Source organism: Natator depressus, chromosome 12 (genome assembly GCF_965152275.1).
Source record: "Natator depressus isolate rNatDep1 chromosome 12, rNatDep2.hap1, whole genome shotgun sequence".
In the NCBI taxonomy this organism is placed as follows: domain Eukaryota; kingdom Metazoa; phylum Chordata; order Testudines; family Cheloniidae; genus Natator; species Natator depressus.
The window spans coordinates 1,368,336-1,390,126 of NC_134245.1; the positions used below are offsets into that span (position 1 = coordinate 1,368,336).

General features: G+C 51.1%; 1 protein-coding gene across 3 annotated transcripts in view; it reads right to left on the minus strand.

The window, feature by feature from the left end:
• The window catches only part of ZNRF1 (zinc and ring finger 1), a 103,473-nt gene that overhangs the window by 64,589 nt on the left and 17,093 nt on the right, over positions 1–21,791 (minus strand). The gene's annotated exons all lie outside the window — the stretch shown is intronic.

Genomic DNA, 21,791 nt, shown 5'->3' on the forward strand with positions numbered 1-21,791 from the left:
TAATAAGGTTCTGCAAATACTGCTGGTGTATTATTTACTTCCTAGTACTCGGCCCAAGAGCTCGCCTCCTAATTTGGACCTTGTTAATACATTGGCTGCACTGGAACTGTAAGTGTAGGGATTTTTTTGTTTGTTTAAAACACCCACAAACCACAGCCAAAAAAGTTGCTTGCAATCTCAACTCCCTCCACCAGCTGCAGTGCAGACACCCAGCGGCCCAACTGGTTCAGAAACCTGGCCAGCACCTCAGCTGAGCAATAGCCCCAACCCACCACCTCATTTATGCTCTTGAAGCCCACCTTCCCCAGCAGCTCCGAGTCTTAGCAACACATTTCCAGCCTTACAAAACCTGACAAAACCAAGTCTGCACAACGAAGACATGCAAAATCTCATCTGCTCCTATGGAGCGAAAGGCCCAGAAAAGAACCAACAGGAGAAAGCTGACAGCCTGTCACCTACATGACACCAATGCGGTAGTGGAAAGAGGCACCAGACAGCAGTGACAACAGGATCAGAGCCAAAGACAGAAGGCTGACATATTTGCCACAAGTGCTTAGAAGCCCCTGTTGTGTCTGTATATGTAACGGGGGAGGCTGTATGAACAGAGCACCATTTCACACCCTCACTGCTGAGCAGCGAGTTGCTCTTTGAATGGCTTCTTCCTCTCAACTGTGGAGGATGGAGCTTATACTCCACTGCCCATCACACCAGAGATATTACTGCTCTACTAGAGCCTCATGCTGCAAGTGGGGCAGAGAAAGGGACACACAATATGAGGCACTATGTACGCTGGTGAAATGACTGAGAAGAAAAAAAGTTAGCGGGAGTGCGTCAGCAAGATCTTCTCCTCAAGACAGAACATGTACTTTAAGAAAGCAGGGAGAGTTCAAAGTTACATGACAGGGGACTCTATCCTGGGAAGATCTGGGGGCCATGGTGGATAATCAGCTGAACATGAGCTCCTAGTGTGACACTGTGGCCAAAAGGGCTAATGTGAAGTTGGGATGGAAATCTCGAGTAGGAGCAGAGAGGCTATTTGGCACTTGTGCCACCCCTGCTGGAAACTTGTGCACAGTTCTGGTGCCCATAGTTCAAGAAGGATGTTGTTAAACTGGAGAGGGGCCAGAGAAGAGCCATGAGAATGATTAAAGGATTTGAAAACCTGCCGTATAGCAAGACACTATTTAGCTGAATGAAGAAGTTTAAGGGGGGAGGGCTAGCTCAGTGGTCTGAGCATTGGCCTGCTAAAGCCAGGATTGTGAGTTCAATCCTTGAGGAGGCCATTTAGGGATCTGGGGAAAAAATTGGGGATTGGTCCTGCTTTGAGCAGGGTGTTGGACTAGATGACCTCCTGAGGTCCCCCTTTCAACCCTGATATTCTATGATTCTAAGGGGTGACTTGATCTATAAATACCTATATGGGAAACAAATATATAACAGGCTGACCAATATAGCAGACAAAGGTTTAACACGATCCAATGGCTGGAGGTTGCAGCTAGACAAATTCAATGTAAATAAAGGAGGGTATTTGCCCATAGGAACAATGTACCAACTTCTCACCCAACCTTCTCCACAACACCTAACCCATCCCTGAGCCCCTTGGCAGCCCCAAGAGGAATGGGGACCAAGAGCCTATTACATGGGTAGTGGACCTGCCCTTCCTGGAGTGGTTTTATACCTGATCACTAGCTAGTTGTTACTACTGACCACTTGGGTTCCAGAAGCAGGTGGGTGTCCCAGTGAAGACTGGGCTCCAGCAGGTCTGGTGCTGCACGCAGAGTCCGACTGCCCCAAAGAGCTCACAGTCTGAAAACAAAGGCCAATTATCCCCGTTGTCCAGATGGGGAAGCTAAGGCACAGTGGGAGTCTTGTGGCAGAGCCAGGAACCAGAGTCTACCTCTATCCCAGCCTGGAGCTTTAAATGCAAGACCACCTAGTCTAGCCTTGTCCCTGCTAGCAAGCTAACTCATGTTCACCCAAAGCAGCTGTGAGCAGCGAGCCAGATCCTCAGCAGCAGGCTCCCTGACTTCACTTGAACCAGGCCAACTGACACCAGCGGAGGACAAGGCCAGAGCTACCTGAGGAAAGACGTGGTTTCAAAGAGGAGCCACACCTGCAGGCCATTTCAGCCCGTGTGGCCTTTGCCCCTCACCCCTCCCTGACACAAGATCTCCTGCCCCCTGCAGGAGACCGCCAGCTGCAGGTCTCTGGCAAACCAAATCACATTCATTGTCAAAATTTAACAATTCCCACCCCTCCTTTCCTGAGACTCACCTTGCTCCCTAAGCTCTTATACTGTTGCCACATGAATAGAGGCTGCAGGATGGATGCTGAAAGAGACAGAGCAGCTTTAAAAAAATCAAAGCCAATAATTGGTATGGGGGGGGGGAGGGGGGGAAGAGAATCTTTAATTCAGGCTCCAGTCCATCAGTCTGGGAGGGAGACATGTTAATTTAATTAAAAGCCTGGTCTGGACTCTGCTGCCTTTCAGACATCCTGCTGTTGCTGGGAAGAAGTCGGATGGGCTGGGGATGGGTTGTGGAGCAAGCTCTTCCCCGCCCCAGGGAATAGATTTAAAAATTTTATTAAAGCTAACGTAAAAAAATTAAATATTACACAGGTTAAGAAAAGAGAGAGAGTGTCTGTACATATGGGTATAGTGCTTAGATTATTCACAATACAAAGTTTATTCTAAAAAAATTCATAAGATACATATAGTGCATAATCAGCAACAAATTTAGGTGAATAAATTTAACAATACAGTTTAGATATTAGAATCCGATTACTCAGGTACATCACTCATAAGTTATACAGAGAGTTGCACTTGATCTTAGCCAAAAGGCCGAGAAGCACAGCACATTTACCCCCGCAGGAACTGACGAGGGTCAGACTAGAAAAAGGGAGGGGATTTCCGCAGTCTTACGCGCTTTGGTTCTGGCTGGCGGTCCCTCCCAGCCCCACATTTCTAGGATTCTCATAGCCACTTTTCAGAGTAGCAGCCATGTTAGTCTGCATTCGCAAAAAGAAAAGGAGTACTTGTGGCACCTTAGAGACTAACCAGTTTATCTGAGCATAAGCTTTCATGAGCTATAGCTCACTTCATCGGATGCATCACTTTTCATCGGATGTACTCCTTTTCTCATAGCCACTTGCAACTGTAAGCCATGTGCCACACATCCCTCCCCTCAGCACAAACTCCTCAGGGTCCTACAGCATTGACCCACAACACTGCTCATGCTCTGCACGCAGGGGTGGCTCTCCATATTCCCCAGACCGTGGGCATTAGAGAGGCAAAGCTCCAAGAGAGCGAAACCCCACCTCCCCACTGCCATCTCTCCAGACATTTCCAGGGAACGTGCCTCTTCTCCCATTCCCTGCCCCACATGGCCAGCAGCCTATCCCTGGGCACACTCAGCTGGGAGATTCTAATCCCAGACTCAGAGTTCCCTGCCTCTAAAGATTAAGGTAGGAAACATGTCCCAAAGAGGAAGCGTGTTTCCCTCCTCTGGGGAACCTCCCAGCATGGAGGTTTATTCGGATACTTCTGCAGCTCAGGGTACAGGTGAGAGAGGGGAGGAAAACGGCAGATTTACACCACACACATGGAACCTGCGTTCACAGCAGCAGGGAGCTGGCTGACAAGGCCAAAGGCTCAGCGAGTCTATGCGGGGCTAGTAGGGAGAAGCAGGGTGCGGTCACTGCCTATGGCTGAGAGAAGGGAGTCTGCAGAGCAGAGATCTTCTATCCCAACCTGGTAGCGCATGGAAAATGAACAGTCCATTACTGCCTGAAGGCAGCCCGTTAGGGCAGTGGTCCTCACTCGGGGCATGGGAGAAGGAAGGCAAGCACACTGTGCCTGAGTTGGTCCGTTTGGGGGACTGTTTGGCAAGGCAGGATTAAAACACTGAGGAGCCCACAGCTGAGGACCTATGGCAAGATGCCTTTCGGTATGACAGACAGACAGACCGACCGACCAGGAGGCTGCAGAACATAGGAACTGCCTGATGGGATCAAATCAGCACCCCATCCAGGGTGATATTTAGTACTGGCCACTGTCAGACAGCAGATCTCACTGGGAGGTTCAAGAAACCCCCTGCCAAAACTGTGCTGGAGTGGCCTGCCTGCAGAAGCAGTCTATTGGGGACCCCCTGCCAGTAACAGGTCTGCTGTAACGCTCAGCAGCAGCTGGGTTTCCATCCCTTACAGCAATCTATCCTAGCTAACATAACTGTGGATTTTGCACTTGTTCAAAGCCTAAAGCACTCATTACCACAGGATATCCTGTGGCAATGAGTTCCAGAAGCTAGTTGTACGCTGTGTCAAAATAAAAAGGTATTTCCTTTTATTAGTTTTTAAAATGGTTTCGTTTCAACACCCCCTCATTCTGTATTATGAGAGGGGATTTGCCACCTCTATATCACTTGCTATTGTGCACACTATCGTGTTCCCTCTTACCCATCTCCTCTCTAAACAAGACTAGGGACCGAATGGCTAGGCAGCAGTTCTGCGGAAAAGGACCTAGGGGTGACAGTGGACGAGAAGCTGGATATGAGTCAACAGTGTGCCCTTGTTGCCAAGAAGGCCAATGGCATTTTGGGATGTATAAGTAGGGGCATAGCCAGCAGATCGAGGGATGTGATCGTTCCCCTCTATTCGACACTGGTGAGGCCTCATCTGGAGTACTGTGTCCAGTTTTGGGCCCCACACTACAAGAAGGATGTGGATAAATTGGAGAGAGTCCAGCGAAGGGCAACAAAAATGATTAGGGGTCTAGAGCACATGACTTATGAAGAGAGGCTGAGGGAGCTGGGATTGTTTAGTCTGCAGAAGAGAAGACTGAGGGGGGATTTGATAGCTGCTTTCAACTACCTGAAAGGGGGTTCCAAAGAGGATGGCTCTAGACTGTTCTCAATGGTAGCAGATGACAGAACGAGGAGTAATGGTCTCAAGTTGCAATGGGGGAGGTTTAGATTGGATATTAGGAAAAACTTTTTCACTAAGAGGGTGGTGAAACACTGGAATGCGTTACCTAGGGAGGTGGTAGAATCTCCTTCCTTAGAGGTTTTTAAGGTCAGGCTTGACAAAGCCCTGGCTGGGATGATTTAACTGGGAATTGGTCCTGCTTCGAGCAGGGGGTTGGACTAGATGACCTTCTGGGGTCCCTTCCAACCCTGATATTCTATGATTCTATGAAGAGTCCAAATCTTGCCTTATGTGGAAAGTCTTTCAACACTTCCAATCAATCATTTCCACTCCCTGTTTCAGGGCCCCGTTCCTACGGTCAGTTTCTGTTTAGGCCTCAGCATGGCCCTCTTTTGTTCACATATTGGTCTGAAGAGGCCCTGCCAACTCTGTGTGTGCGCAGCATTTCCACAAGAATTAAATGGTTCAGGGCTCTAAATAAAACCAAGACATCACATGCACATCCAACAGTCATGTGGCAGCCCTATAATAACAAATACCAGCATACGCTTGCTAATGAAGAGGGGAATTCAGTAGGGGAAGATGGCAGTTTCGAGTCTGGGGAGTGGACAGAGGAAGAAAAAGAAAGAGGGGTTTATTAAAAACATTTTCAAAAATACGTACTCAGTGTCCTTGTAAGCCTCCTTTCTGGGGTGTGTTTTCCAGTAGCTAACATATTGTTAGGTCTAAAAATACCAAACTACACTCTGCAGGAGCCAGCTATTGGGGGAGCTGGCACAGTAGTTCCAAACCAGTGAGGGTCTGTTGGGCAGCGATGGGAACCCCAAATGCAATGCAGTTTGGGCCAGGCTCTGTCTTAGCTCGTGCAATAGGCACACTCAGCTGCTACCTCATCTCCTGGAATGAAAGAGAGACCTGAAACTCACCTTCACATCCTCACCCTAAGGCGTGCCTACACAAACATATTGCCGGGCTAGTGTTGCACAAGTGCCCAGAGATGATGAATATGCGATCTAAGGCCTGGTCTACAAAACAGCAAGAGGTACACACTACAATGGGACTTTTGTCACGAAAAACACCCAGTTTTGGAGACAAAAAACTTCCACCCTACGAGAGACTTGTCTTTTCCCCTCCCTTTATCGTCAACAAAGAGCCAGTGTAGACACTGCTGATTGTTTTGTCCACAGAACTGGCTTCCGCCAGTCTCCCACAATGCCAGCCCTGATTGCTCTGCTCAGTGTTTTGATCTCTGCTGTCTGGCAGGCATGTGCCCCTCCTCTTTCAAAGCTCTGGGAAGTATCTGTGTGCTGCTGCTCCGTTTGGGGAACAAATGAAGAGCAAATCATTGGAATGCTCCTGTTCTGCCCTGCACTAGGAACACAGCAGCAGTCTGCGGGACAGACTGCTGTGCTGCTTTGCCATTCCTCAGCACGGAGAGCTCACGGAGCTACTCATGATGCTGCTCTCGGCAGCTGAGGGGGCTGTGGGAGAACTCAGAGAATCCCAAGATGCGCAGGGATCAGCTCTTCCTTCCCACAACACTGCACTGTGGGATACATACCCACGGTGCATTGCTCACCTTATCAATGATGGTGTCCCCAATGCGGACATGATCTGTTGACAGACGGAGCAAGTGTGAACACCCTCTGGAGATTTTTGTTTACTTTTGGGTGCCGACACAAGTTTTGTCAACAAAACTTGGCAGTGTAACAAGTCCCAAGAGTCAGTCCCACCACAGATGGGAAGCTCAGGTGTATTTATACTGACAGTAGAGCCAGACAAACATGCTTGTTTTCTCAGATGAGCCAAGCATCCACATGAGATGAGCGGCCGGCCAGCCTGAATGCACAGTATCTCAACAGGATTAAGAGATACCAGTGAAGCAGAAGCCACACCAGTTCACACTTACAGCTACATTCTGGATGCTCAACCCCCCCCTTCCAAAGTTGGAATGTTTAGTGGACAAACTTCTGGTCTATTTCAGTGAGTTTTTTTTAATAAGCACCAAGTGTACTGGGGAGGTGAGGGGCAGGGGAAAAAAAAAAAAAAAAAGTCATGAAGCCACAAATGAAAGGGGGAAAAGCAGCAGAAAAACCTCTCTGGTACCCTGTCACCTACACAAAAGGGGGATGTCAGAGCAGAGAGCAACTCCTGAGGGTGCCACGCTGCACATGTACATCCCACCCCAACCAGCCTTCTCAGCACTGCGCTGTGTATCCACTGCTCATGTAACGGGGGTGGTGGTGTATCTGTTTGTCCATATGCAGCAAGGTACACACTACCGCAGCCCATCTCTCCTTCGCAGCCAGACTGCAGAAAGCAATGAACAGCTGTCTCTGGCCAACAGGGAAGTGGGTCACACTAGAGTCCTAATTCCACAAGGCGGAGGGGCGAGCTCAGCCAATTATGTTTAATTATAGTCTAACCTAGCTTTGCATCTCCTCCCTCTGCTGTATCGCCAGTTGTACCTGAACGGCCAGCCGCCATGTACAGAGGGCACTCGCTAGGTGTCAGCCTCCTTGACTGTGCAAGGAATCCATGGACATTCAGCAAGGAAAGGGAGCATTCTGCCCACCACTCCTCCGTCATTAACTCCTCCAGGAGCTGCCAGTCTCTCCAAGAGCAGGCTCCCAGTGAGAGACAGTTCATTCACAGCACCACAACCAAGCTGGAGCGTTTGCATAGGGAGCAGGCCACGAGGAGGGAGAGTTACAGAGAGACACTAGCAGAAACACACAGGTGGCTTCCAGCACTGCAGCCCCAGCAACTGGCTCCAGAGCTGTGCTACCCACAGCCGACACTGGCGTGGGGTCTAGTGCCTGGGACACCGCTCCTAGCTCTACCTCCAAACTGCTCTGAGCTGGGAGGGTTGCTTCCTCTCACCACACCTCTGCTCCCTGCTCCCCTTCCACACTTGGCCTGTCCAGACTGAGCTCTTTGGGGCAGGAACTGTACTGCACTAGGCACAAGGGGACTCCCATCCTGGCTGGAGGCCACGTCCATAAATACCATCACTTGGGCCCAGTTCACCTCCCAATGGGAGCGCATGCGCACAAGCAGAGTCAGGTAGTTGGGGGTCTGACCGGGCAAGTGGTGGCATCAAATTAGCCTCAAGCCATTCACCCAGACACTGGCTGAGGCCGAGCGCTGGAGAAGCAGAGTGAGCAGCCCTTGAAGGAAGCGAGGGCAAGAGTGGAAAGCGCCTTCCTTGCCAACCCTTTCTAGAATTATAGAATATCAGGGTTGGAAGGGACCTCAGGAGGTCATCTAGTCCAACCCCCTGCTCAAAGCAGGGCCAATCTCCAACTAAATCATCCCAGCCAGGGCTTTGTCAAGCCTGACCTTAAAAATATCTAAGGAAGGAGATTCCACCACCTCCCTAGGTAACGCATTCCAGTGTTTCACCACCCTCCTAGTGAAAAAGTTTTGCCTAATATCCAACCTAAGTCTCCCCCACTACAACTTGAGACCATTATTCCTTGTTCTGTCATCTCCTACCACTGAGAACAGTCTAGAGCCATCCTCTTTGGAACCACCTCTCAGGTAGTTGAAAGCAGCTATCAAATCCCCCCTCATTCATCTCTTCTGCAGACTAAACAATCCCAGTTCCTTCAGCCTCTCCCCATAAGTCATGTGTTCCAGTCCCCTCATCATTTTTGTTGCCCTCCGCTGGACTCTTTCCAATTTTTCCACATCCTTCTTGCAGTGTGGGGCCCAAAACTGGACACAGTACTCCAGATGAGGCCTCACCAATGTCGAATAGAGGGGAACGATCACGTCCCTCGATCTGCTGGCAATGCCCCTACTTATACATCCCAAAATGCCATTGGGGCCTTCTTGGCAACAAGGGCACACTGTTGACTCATATCCAGCTTCTCGTCCACTGTAACCTCTAGGTCCTTTTCAAAGTCAAGGAACAATACGCCCTCAGCTTTCCCCTCATCCACAGAGACAATTATCTCATCATAGAAAGCAATTCCATTACTTAGGTATGACTTGCCCCTGGTGAATTCATGCTGACTGTTCCTGATCACTTTCTCCTCCTCTAAGTGCTTCAGAATTGATTCCTTGAGGACCTGCTCCATGATTTTTCCAGGGACTGAGGTGACAAACAGGAAAGTAGCCCACACCTTTGTCTATTTCAGTAGCCATGCTGATGGTCCCACAGAAATTGCATCTCACCTTTCAAAGCGGAGGGACTGTCACTCTCTAGCAGTGGCCAAGAGGTGGGCAGGATCCTCGAGACAGGTGATTAGAGGTGCTCTGCCCTGCAGGCAAATCTGCAAGTCCCAGAGCACTTGGGAGAAAGGGTTTAGCTAAAGGGGAAGCGAGATTCTTTTAGAAACGTGCTACTGAGGCCAGATCTGCTTTGCAGTGAGACATCTGGAGCCGCGGCAGTAAGGAGGATGCAGACAGCTGCACAAAGGTTTATCCTGCAAGGTGCTCAGCACTCTGGTCCCAATCTGGCAAAGCATGTGCCTAAGCACTTCGCTGGTTTGGGGCCAGAGGGCTCAGTGCCTTGCAGGATCCAGCCTTGCCCTGCAGCTTATCCCATCTTCACATGGGAGAGCAGAAGAAGCTATGGGGGAATGCCCAGGGAGTAGAAGGAGCAGTCATTCTAGAGGCACGAACACACATCCAGCACTCCTGTAAGAGGTCACCATGAAGGATGGAGAAGCAATCTAACATTTTGTGACTATTATCTGCTTGGTGATTGTTTGTGTGTAGCTGGCCACACGATTACACAGGGGTTAAGTCCAGCACAAACAGGAAAGCAGCCCACACCTCATTTACTCAATACCTAAAGGGTAATACAGGGTAATACAGAGCTCATTCCCTTTGACATTCGTCTCTGACCATGCTGCCCTAGCACCAGAAGGGAAATCCAGGACAGAAACTAAGAACTTTGGGGTGGAAAAAACCACAGCCCCTGAAACACAGGGGAGCGAGAGGCAGACTGCTGGGGAGCAGGCTGAATCCCACCCCCAGGAGGTGAGATGCCTGGGATAAGCTGGGCCTATCTATGCCTTCAGGGAGATTGGGAAGAGAAGAGTCCTTTTCTCTGGTTCTGCTATGTTCCTGCTCAGCAAGGCAAACCCCAGGGGTGGTTGCCCACTTGCAGATCAAGTGTCACATGGACCAGTCTCTAGCTAGGTCCTTATGACAGTCTGCTCAGCCTGGCAATCATTGGCGATACTACTGCACCAGTGAGGCTTCTGGTATCCACGTGATCACCAGCCAGGCAGCGACATCCCTTGGTAAATGCACTTCTTCATTTGCTGATCTTCCACCCTAACATGGCTGTACCAAGCAAGCCGCAGACATGAAGCGGTGCTGATGGAGTTGTGTTCCCATGGTCCCGACCCCTTTGCACAGCATTAGGATATCAGAGGATGAGAAGGGTTAATACGAGCTGGGTGTTACTCGATTGGAGAAGGCTGGTTTGGGTCACTAAGTCAGCACTGCTCAGAGCTCTCGTAGGGAAGACACACAGATTGCCAAACCCAGCCGGGTCTGCTAAGCCAACAGTTTGTGCCCAGACACTGCATCACAGGGACTTGGTCCGAGACTGGGAGAATCAAGGGATTCCACTCCAGGCCAGGGAAAGGCAAGAGACCCAACACCTGGAAGGGTGGGCTCAAAAGAAATTGAGGGGTCAAAAGTGGAGCTAGCCCTGGACCACGACAGCTGCAACTCCACTGACCTCAATGAGCTGCATCCACTTACACCAGTGCCATCTTGGCTCAGCGTACACAGCAGGAAAGATCTTGCATTGCACTGTTAGCATCCTGCTCAAAGAACCAGAGTTACCAGGTAAGAGTTAGTGGAGTGCCAAAAACTCCACCAGATGAGCACTGCTCACTGCCCCAGGGACCAGCCCCTGCTGCTACCCCACACCGATTCTTACCCACCACTCATCACCATAGTACCAGCAGCCAGAAGTGAATCAAGCGACGTGACCAACATCTGTCCCATGTTTGTTCTCTCCTCCTCTTCCCCTGGGGAAGAGGCATGTGCAGCGGAGTGTCTTGTTTGGTAGGGTTTCGGGGGTTAACAATACATTGCTCTTTATTTACATTCAAGAAAGCCAATTAAAAGGAAAGGCGGCTTGCAGTTGGAGTGGAAGGTGGTGAGGTTTATGATGATCACGAGAGGACTCTTTCAGTAGCGTGGGGATACACAAACGTGAAAAGAGGGGTGGGAAGTCTCAGCTTTACAGTCATTTGCTTTAAATTAACTCCATGGTGCCACCCCACCACCCGTGGATTGCAGAGAGAAGACTCCCTCAGCCAGGACGCCCTCCTCTCCACTGAGCTTGGCTGGGACAGTTCTGTCCCTGACACCAATTTCCAGGCCAACCCTCTTCCCCAAAAAGGACCCCACCCTTAAAGCTTTAACATTCAAACTGAACATGTGACATGCAAGTGACAGAAGAGGGAACCAGCCTTCCCGGGACATCACATGGGCCACAGGCACAAGGGCCTCCGCTATTTATTGCTTGCAGTTTATTTTAGGATTTTTTCCGCTTGCTCTTAAGGGGTGAAAAATAGACTCATCAAAAGGGCTGGGGGACGGGAGACTCACGACATGTACGCGCATGCGCACACATGGGCACGCTAGTTCTCTAGCAGGACAGAATGTCAAGGCTCTTCATGCAGTCACTCCTCTTTAATAACTTCTATTCAGAGGCTTTTCTGATCCCCATGGCAGTGGGGCCCATGGGACAATGATGGACTCCTCCAACAAGAAAGGGAAGGGCTATTCATGTGCTACAGGCAGGGAATTTGAGGCATAGAGGGATTAAGTGACTTCCTCAAGGTTACAGAGAGTCTGTAGCAGAGCCAAGAATCAAACCCCTCCTAGTCCTGTGCCTTAACCACAAGGTGACGCTTCCTCTGGTCATAGGAGAGAGCTTTCTAGGACAGCTTGGATAGACTTTAGATATGTTGTGGCAGCTGCCTTATTGCAGATCTGCAATACATCCTCCCAGCTTCCCCAGCCAGAGACGGACACAAGGTTCTGCCACTTCTCTCTACCAAAGGCTAGTGCAAACGGCAGCAGGTTAAGCTGTCAGAAGTGGAAAATTCAGATCTTCCAAAGCCCAAGGAGCTCAGCCTCCCTGCCACACTGCTCCGCAGAGACACGCCAGCCACCGAGACACACAAGAACCACCTGAGCCTTGCTGGAGGGACAGGCAGCCTGCACCTTTAAGCAGAGTGGGCTTTAATCCCCAGATCAGAAAGACCTCAGACACCAGCATCAGTAGACCTCAGACACCAGCATCAGTACTTTTTGGCCTGCAGACTCCGTTCTCACGGGCGCGCTGCTTCGTTCAAAGGGTGGCTGGGTGTCCACCTGCCCTCTCTGCCTTTGAGCATCTCCCCCTGTTTATGGGTGCAATCTGCCATCTACGAGTTCCCACATAGCCTGGGTCCTGTGGATTTTAATCCATATGCACCATGGAGGTGACAGAGCAGTCAGGAAGCTACAGCTAGCAGTTCCCAGACAGGAACTCTGGGGAGCAGCTGGCAAGCAGGTGGGTGGGATTTGGCCTTGGAATTCATGTCCCATGCAGCCCCAGCTCAGAAGCTCCAGGGTACGTTGCAGCACCTTGAATTGAGGGAACAGGGCACGCTTTCCTGTAGGGAGGGTGGTGTCAGTTTTTCAGTCAGTCCCATTTAGGATTCTTCCTTAATCAAGTGAATGCCCCCAGAGGCTGCTGGGAAACAGGCATTCTAAAACAAAAGGTTACTGGGAGCACACAGCAGCCAACTGCTAACATGACCATCCCAATGAGCAGCAAGGCTAAGCGGGGGGGTAGCTGGTGATGGGAAAGGGACTGGATTGACACCAGAGATTCTCACCACAGGACGGCTGAGTTCAAGTTTATTCTGAGTCACACACAGGCGAGTTTCAGGACTTGCTGGAGCCATGAAACCTTGGCATGATGCGCAGTGTGAACATGTCAGTGTGGAGAGGCGCCAGAGGGAGGCTGAGCAGCACCTAACAACCAAGTCACTGAAACTCACCTTTTTTTTTTTTTAGTCACACCTGTTGAGCACGAGGATGAGGGTGTACAGGGGCAGTGCTAACGTCTCTTTCCTGGGCCCTCAGCACCCAGAGATGCTGGCCTGACTTCCTCCCCCTCTCCCTGTAGGGCTATCAAAGCCGCCAGCAGGCAGGCAGCACAGAGTGCTCACAGGGAGAGGTGTGCTGAATGGCAGCAGGGCAACCAGCTGCCTGCCAGGTGGTTACATTTGTATTTATATTGTAGGGCAGTCGCAGTGAGCCTGGCACCTTCTCATCTTGCTGGTCATCTCTGCTTACTTTGCAGTGCCGGCAGGAGAGCCTTGCTTACCTACACACCATGCATGGGAGATTTCACACAAAGCAGGTGTATTTGAATTGGCTTTGTTGTACCCTCTCCTCCCTGCAAGCCTCTTGGCTCAGCACCCAATGCATTTTCACAGACACCAGGACTACTACTTTTGCTCATTTGCCAGACTCACCATTAGTACCTTAAGCGGATTTCGGGGAGGGGGGTAAAGGGTTCGGTTTTTACTACCGGCCCTTAGGGGAGAAGCCGGCCAGGGCTCAGCAGGAGGTGTGACATACTCAATCTTGGCTCATTCAACAGCTACAATAGAGTTCAACATGGCTAAGGGAGAGCAAAATGGGCCCTATTCTAGCTCAGGCAACAGAATTGCCAGCTCAGCTCAGAAGGCGGGATTCTTGTTAGGGGGCTGAAGAATACGCTGGGCTTGCAGGTACTGGAGGGCTCTGCTCTACCAACCCACAGAGATTTTGGCTTTGAAAACTTGGCAGAAGGGGACTGGAGGAGATTGAGATGAGACCTTGGCACAGGGAACCACAAGATGAGTCACTTTTCTCACTATGCCCTCCTTTAAAGACTAACCTGCGCACTTCCTGTTTCAGAGGCCAAGCCATTTAACAGCCTGTTACAGTAACCCAGCATGAACAGTTAACCCCTGACCAGGAGACAGACAGTGTGAATGTTCCAATGGGTAAGATTTGAGCAGGGTCAGGAACCCACCACCACCAGGACACATGGGCAACTCTGCTGGCTGAGACCAAGCCCATTCTGAACAAAGGTGCCCCATCAATCCTTCGATGCAGAAGTCCCCTGCCCTGGTCCAGTGGGCACTTTTGCCTCCACACTCAGCTAAGTCTCAGGCTGTGTATTTATTAGAACCCTGCACAGTGACATGGGATACTGCTGCTTTGCTGGCACTTGCTGCTCTTCATGGCCCAATGCTGCTGTTGATTCAGCCACAGAGATCTGCCACTGATTTCAATGGGAGCATGGTCCGTTCCTTAGTCCCTGGACATCTGGCTGACATGCCTCAGGATGAAGGGGACAGTTCACCAGACACACGACAGGCCACAGGGAGCAGAGCTCAGGATACTAGCCAGCAATGGTTGGACACAGGTGCCTTCTCCCTGCAGCAGTCTGACAAGCCTGCTCCAGAAGCCAGGAGAGAGGAGGTTGCTTGGAAGAATTCAAAGCAGCAGCAGCAACTGCATAGTCTCAAACCAAACGTGAGCCACAGCCATCCGATCTGCACCTAAGACATGTGCTAAGCAGCCCCTTGCACACTAGGCTCAGGCTCCCGACCCGTTCAGCCCAGTGGCCAAGTGCCATTCCAGATTACACCAATACTCCACTTTGAGCAGGGAATAAGCCCATTTTGCAGTCCCAGCATCACTCCACTGGGTATCAACCCTGGGCCATTCCAGGGAACCATGCCCCCAGGTTCCTAGACCCTAATCACAGGCTCCTGCTACCCCTATGCCCACCTAGGTCGGTCTCCTGGATGATGCTCTTTGGTCCCAGCACTAGGCAAGCTACCCAGCCACATCACACTTTACCTGACACACGACTAGTAACTAAATGCCGTACAGACATGAGCCAGCCCTCCTCCCCGCCTGCTCTGGAGGTGTATTGATGGGCATTACTGCCCCCAGACAGGGCACCGCTGGCTGGGGCAGGTGCTTCTCCTGCTCCTTGTACACATGCTGTATGCAGGTGGACAGCGAAAGGCCTATGGCTAGAGTTGCCATGGCAACTCCTGACAGCTGTGAACCACTCCAGCATCAAACCTGCAACATGCAAAACAAGTGCCCGAGGGAGGAAACACTATTCCCAGGCCAATTCGCTGGCAGCTACAGAGCAGAAAGCTGGACATCCCCTGGGCTGGCTCCCACCTGACCAGTCCCAAACCAGACACTCCTTGTTTCAGTACCAACTAGTGGTGATCAGAGTGCACATCCTATGGGCACAGCTACTGCCAGGTGTGGGAATGGCAAGGAATCAACAGCTCCCAACTGCAAGGTAATGGCCCCCCCCCGCCCCATTGTCTCAAGGGTCAACCAATGCCAAGCTTCTCCAAAGCAACGAGACAGCATGTGAGCATGCTCAGGGGCCCCAGGATTTGCTGAACAGTTCCAGAGAGAGAGACTGACAGTAAACCAGAGGGGTGCAGCCACATCTGTCAGGCCCAAAATCAGATGCACCTCCCGTGCAGTCCTTCCCCCTCTTAGCAGCCTTGAGCAGTTGTGTTTTTTTATAGACTCAGATCACCACTGTAACTTACAGCCTGCGCCCATGAGTCCTGCAACACTGCAGGCCTGAGCATTTAAAATGTGCAACCATTTGAGAGAAGCAGCTAACTGCCTGGAACGCTCAAGGAGACACCAGCAAGGTGACCGGGCCCACAATCAAACTGGCTCAGCCAGGCACACTAGGCTGGGCGGGGGAACTTCCACAGACAGAGCAGAGGGAAGGCATGCCATGTGTGCATTTCAGGTGGGGGAGGAAGTGGGGTTGTGTGGGTGTTTCAGGATCAGGAGGAAAGTTGGGGCACTTTTAGAGTAGATTCAAATTTGAAGCCCTGGCAGTTTTGTGCTCCTTTAAAAATCCAACCCTGGGCAGAAAGAGCAGTGAAGACTCAGAGCAAGCCAACCAGCCACGCTAGCATTCACAAAAACAGGGGAAGCACAAAGCAGTGCTCTAGTGCCACAGACCCCCCCAAAAGGCGTTCTCTGCATCCAAGTTATTTACAAGTCTCTCTGTAATTGCTGTGCCTTGGTCCCTCCCGGCCTGTGAACTGCCACCCAATACAATACAGATCCTACACAGACTGACAGCATTTGTGGCTATTTAGAAAAGCCCTGAAAGCTCTCCCCACATCAGTATTGTCCTAATGGTGTACTGACAGCCATGGTGCAGGGGAGATAGAAAGCATAGAAAAGTCTGAGCTGCAATGGTGCAAAGAGCCACCCCGCTGCCTTACAGAGGTAGTCCCACTGCAATGGTGGATGAACTAGTTTCTGCATGTTGTAAGCACGCTTTGCCCTTGGGATCCTTCAGGATGCAGGGCATAGGTTGGTGACTGCCTCCCCTGAGCACCCCCTTGTGGTCTGGGGTGGCTCTGTGGAGTCCTGCCTCAGTCTCCCATCAGATCACAAGAGATCTACACAAATCCAACAGCCCTTCTTGGGATCTAGTCTAACATAGTTCAAAACTATGGGTAGTGATCAATGGCTCCATGTCTAGTTGGCAGCCGGTGTCAAGTGGAGTGCCCCAGGGGTCGGTTTTGTTCAATATCTTCATAAATGATCTGGAGGATGGTGTGGATTGCACTCTCAGCAAATTTGCAGATGATACTAAACTGGGAGGAGTGGTAGATACGCTGGAGGGGAGGGATAGGATACAGAAGGACCTAGACAAATTGGAGGATTGGGCCAAAAGAAATCTGATGAGGTTCAATAAGGATAAGTGCAGGGTCCTGCACTTAGGATGGAAGAATCCAATGCACCGCTACAGACTAGGGACCGAATGGCTAGGCAGCAGTTCTGTGGAAAAGGACCTAGGGGTGACAGCGGACGAGAAGCTGGATATGAGTCAACAGTGTGCCCTTGTTGCCAAGAAGGCCAATGGCATTTTGGGATGTATAAGTAGGGGCATAGCGAGCAGATCGAGGGACGTGATCGTTCCCCTCTATTCGACACTGGTGAGGCCTCATCTGGAGTACTGTGTCCAGTTTTGGGCCCCACACTACAAGAAGGATGTGGATAAATTGGAGAGAGTCCAGCGAAGGGCAACAAAAATGATTAGGGGTCTAGAGCACATGACTTATGAAGAGAGGCTGAGGGAGCTGGGATTGTTTAGTCTGCAGAAGAGAAGAATGAGGGGGGATTTGATAGCTGCTTTCAACTACCTGAAAGGGGGTTCCAAAGAGGATGGCTCTAGACTGTTCTCAATGGTAGCAGATGACAGAACGAGGAGTAATGGTCTCAAGTTGCAATGGGGGAGGTTTAGATTGGATATTAGGAAAAGCTTTTTCACTAAGAGGGTGGTGAAACACTGGAATGCGTTACCTAGGGAGGTGGTAGAATCTCCTTCCTTAGAGGTTTTTAAGGTCAGGCTTGACAAAGCCCTGGCTGGGATGATTTAACTGGGAATTGGTCCTGCTTCGAGCAGGGGGTTGGACTAGATGACCTTCTGGGGTCCCTTCCAACCCTGATATTCTATGATTCTATGAAAACAATTCAACCCCCTCTCAAAGTCCTGCAGTAACTCAAGCAGCCACTCCGAGGCCTCTCCTACCCGGGGTGCTGCCACGAGCTGCAGCCAATCCAAGAGGTCAGCGGGGAAACCCGCTCTGCTCAGGCCTCCCTCTTACTTACCCCTGAAGGCCTGACTGGGTCACATAACCTGTCTTCCACACCTGGGACCCAGTCAACCTGTGAGGAGACCATCTGCCCTGACGGGGCCACCACCCTATGACAAAGGGCATCACAAAGAGCCAGATTTCACAGAGCAGAATGTAAACCGTGCTGGGTTTAATCTGGATGGTCTCTAGGGATCATTGGGGTGTCTGAGTCCAAACTGACAGACACTGCAGGTCTCCCCAGAAAGGTACCTTAAAAAAAGCTTTAGGCAGGAAGAAACTGCAGTGTTAGTTTCCAGTCTTGTCTTCCCCCAATCCCATGCCAAGTACACATCCTTCTATCCATCCCTCGCCGTGGGACATCCTCCTCCTACATAGCAAAACAAAACCTGTTGCTTAGTTCTACCCTCTCAGGGGGTTCAAGGACACTACAGAACTGGGATCACCTTGAGGCAGTTTGGCTAAAGTATTGGCCAGGAGCCAGTTGCTTTCAGATTGCATTTCCCCCCCATTACGTTTCCAGCAGGGAGAGGGACAGCTTCCATGGCACCTTTCACCCCAGAGCGCTGTACCCATCAGCGTACATCAGTGTCTTCGTCTATCCCAACCGGGGAGGAATACAGCACAACAATGCTACATAGCTGTTCACAACAAGCAGCAGAGGGCTTCTCCCCGAAGGTGGACACCATTTCAGCTGGTTCCCCATTACAGCTGCCAGGGCAAAGGAAGTACCCAGGGAAGCTAAGCGTGTACTGCACGCGCGTTACATACACTGGCTGCACAGTCCAGACTATCACTGTTGTGCTCATTCTTGCAAGGCTACTTTTACAAGCCAGGAAAGCCCCCTCCACCCCCGCCGCAAGGGGGATGCCACAGGGGTTGAAGTAGCACCATGTTCTTCTACAGGGCCATTTCATCTCTAGGGAACAGGGTTCAAACAAGAAGTGCATCCACATCATGCAGCTGCAATGATGTTTTAGCCAGGTCAGAGCCCCAGCACTGGGATGGCAGACAGTGGAGCATGTCAGGGTTGAGGTGCACTGGCAGGCCCTTGCAAGGACCCCAGCGCTGGACGAGCAGGGAGTGCTGTGCACTGGCAGAGGTGCAGGCTGGACCCAGGATGGTAGAAGCAAAGAGTGCTGCAGGTCAGGATTGGGGGCGCAGTGCTAAATCTTATGTCCTTAAGTGGAGGAAGCATGCACAGAGCCGGCCTGCATGCCAGGTCTGGCTCCAGCTCCTTCTGCCTCACTTTCAGGAAAGAGGCAGATTTTACATATATGGGAGATGGAGCCTCTTGGCCACCCAAAGAGCAGCACAGGTGTTTTGTAGGAAATCCTGTCCCCTGGCAGTCAGCGAGGAACATGATGTTGGACATAACAGTGAGGTGCCAATCTACAGCCAGCGCTTCCACAGTAGCATAGACACAAGCCTGCTTCTTGCAGATGCAGGGAAAGCATAAGTTCCACAGAGGCCGGGCAACAGAAATGCAATACAATAGCACCTGATGGAGGGGCAGGATAGGGGGACATGCATACTCCGCACAGATGTGTCACCTTGCTGGTGCCCCATTCATATGGCTGTTCTCCTAGGTTGCCAATCCCCAGTCTCCCCACTACACTCCACCATTTGTGCTGTGGTTGCACCTCTGCAGTCCAATGGAGCCAAACCAGACAGATTCACACTCTGGCTTTGGAGCAGGACTGCCAGTTGATTTCCTGCTGGCTCTCTCAGCATGGGTAAGGCTGCAGGAGGTGGCTTAGGTAAGCCTCGTTTTCAAGAGACACACAGTACTGCAACTGAAGCCTCGAAGCACTTCTCCCTCTCCCAGACAAGCACAGAGAAGCTGTTCAGGGTCCTGCCTACGACAGATCCGCCAGTCTGAAGGCAGGGAGATGCTCCCTTGGTAAAGCAGCAGCAGCTGGCTGGCTACACAGCCAACGCAACACTTACTTGTAGGGTACAGTTACTGTTATTGTTCAAGCAACACTCGCAGCAGCTAAGTCAGAGGTGGGCAAACTATGGCCCACGGGCTAGATCTGGCCCGCGGGACCATCCTGCCCAGCCCCTGAGCTCCTGGCCCAGGAGGCTAGCCCCTCTCCCCCGCAGCCATGAGGTGCAACGCTCTAGGCGGCGGGGCTGCAGAGCCTGGCCTGACCCAGTGCTCTGTGTTGTGCAACATGGCTACCTGACCTGGTGCAGCCATGCTGCCAGCCACCAGTGCTCCAGGAAGTGCGGTAAGGGGGCAGGGGCATGGACAGGGGTCAGGGTGGTCAGAGGGCAGGGAATGGGGGTTGAATGGGGGCAGGGATCCCGGGGGGCAGTCAGGAAGGAGGGGGGGTGGTTAGGGCCGAGGGGTGGATGGGGCAAGAAGCAGGGGAGGGGGCGCATGCCTGGCTGTTTGGAGAGCCTCCCCTAACCAGCCCTCCATACAATTTCAGAAACCCAGTGCAGCCCTCAGGCCAAAAAGTTTGCCTGCCCCTGAGCTAAAACCAGTCACCCAGATTGCTTTGCCCTTCTCTGTAATGGAAACCCCTTGCAGTCTCTCCCCCAAAACTCAGTGCACTGCAATACCTCTGCCCAGAGCACCAGCCTATGCCAAAAATAAACACAGTCACAGATGCTGCTATTCCAGAGTGCAGAGATCTCACCACAAAACAGTACCTGATAGCAAGGAGCCTTGCTTGGGTCTGATGGCTTATTACAGACATGGTGTGCAGAGTCTTTCAGAAGGGGGGTGCCGAGTCTTCATTTATTCACTCTAATTTAAGGTTCCGCGTGCCAGTAATGCATGTTAACGTTTTTAGAAAGTCTCTCTCTATATTACTGTATGTAACTAAACTATTGTATGTAAAGTAAACAAAGGTTTTAAAAATGTTTAAGAAGCTTCATTTAACATTAAATTAAAATGCAGATCTTATCAGCTTAGTACAGTAGTTCTTAATGTGGGGTGCAAGACATGCGAGATTTTTTTAGAAGGTAAATCATTGAAAACACAAATTAAGTACAGACACATATGTACAACTACTTTGATAAAAAATGTATGTTAATAAATACATAGGTTTGATGAAACAATTACTTAAAAAACTTTGTGTATTACAGTACGTTTTTAAGCTAATTGTAGTGTAATTTTTGATAAGGGCTGCAGAGCGCTGGGCCCAGGCCAGGAGCAGAGCCCTGGGCTGGCTGCCGGTACCCCAAGCTGGCAGGAGGGCTGATCAGGGCCAGGCGGCTGGAACCCCAGGCCAGCAGCAGGCTGAGCGGAGCCGATGGCTGGGACCCCGGCTGGCAGCCGGAACCCCAGACTGGCAGCGGGCTGAGCAGCTCAGCCCGCTGCCAGTCTGGGGTTCCATCTGCTGGCTCCTGCCAGCCGGGGTCCTGGCTGCCGGCCCCAGTCAGCCGCTGCCGGCCTGGGGTTCCATTCACTCAGGTCGGCAGCAGGCTGAGCGGGGCCAGCAGCCAGGACCCCAGCTGGCAGCAGCGTGCCAGTAAAAATTGGCTCGTGTGCCGCCTTTGGCTCCAGATACAGCCCTGCCCTGCTGTTCCTATCTTGCCCTCTACAGCAATCACGGCTTCCTCTTACGCCGTCTTCTCTGTGCTACCTGAGCCCAAACCAAAGGACCACGAATCACATGCTGAAGCAGCTGGAGCTGAGCAGGGATTAGAGATCCCCCTGCCAAGCTTATTTCACTGGGCTTAGGATACCATTGTACTGTACTATTGGTAACCCGTACCCCTCTTTTTTTGGGTGCGCAGGTTAGCAAATATCAATGTGCATGAAAATATTTTAAAAAAATCACCCATAAGGAAGTGTACAATTTAGACAAAAAAACTGACCTACAAAGAAAGTGGTGAACAGTAACTATTCCCAATGAGACAGACAAAAGCTGTAACTCATGGCAAATTCTTAACAGGGACCAAAGGACAATAGCTTAGAGGCAGAGAGATTACAGGCAGAAAAATCATAAACCGGGCCCAGATAGCACAGCAATATGGATGGGAGGATGTGCCACACCTGGCTGAACTGATGCTCATCGAAGGAATGAGGGGATTATGCCACTGGACAGCAGTCAAATGAAAAATGGAGTGGGAAGGGAACTCAGTTTTTCCTAGTGGGGACAGTGCCTCCGGCAACCAGCAAGAGCTACAGAGCAGGGCAGAATGCTCAGCCTGACC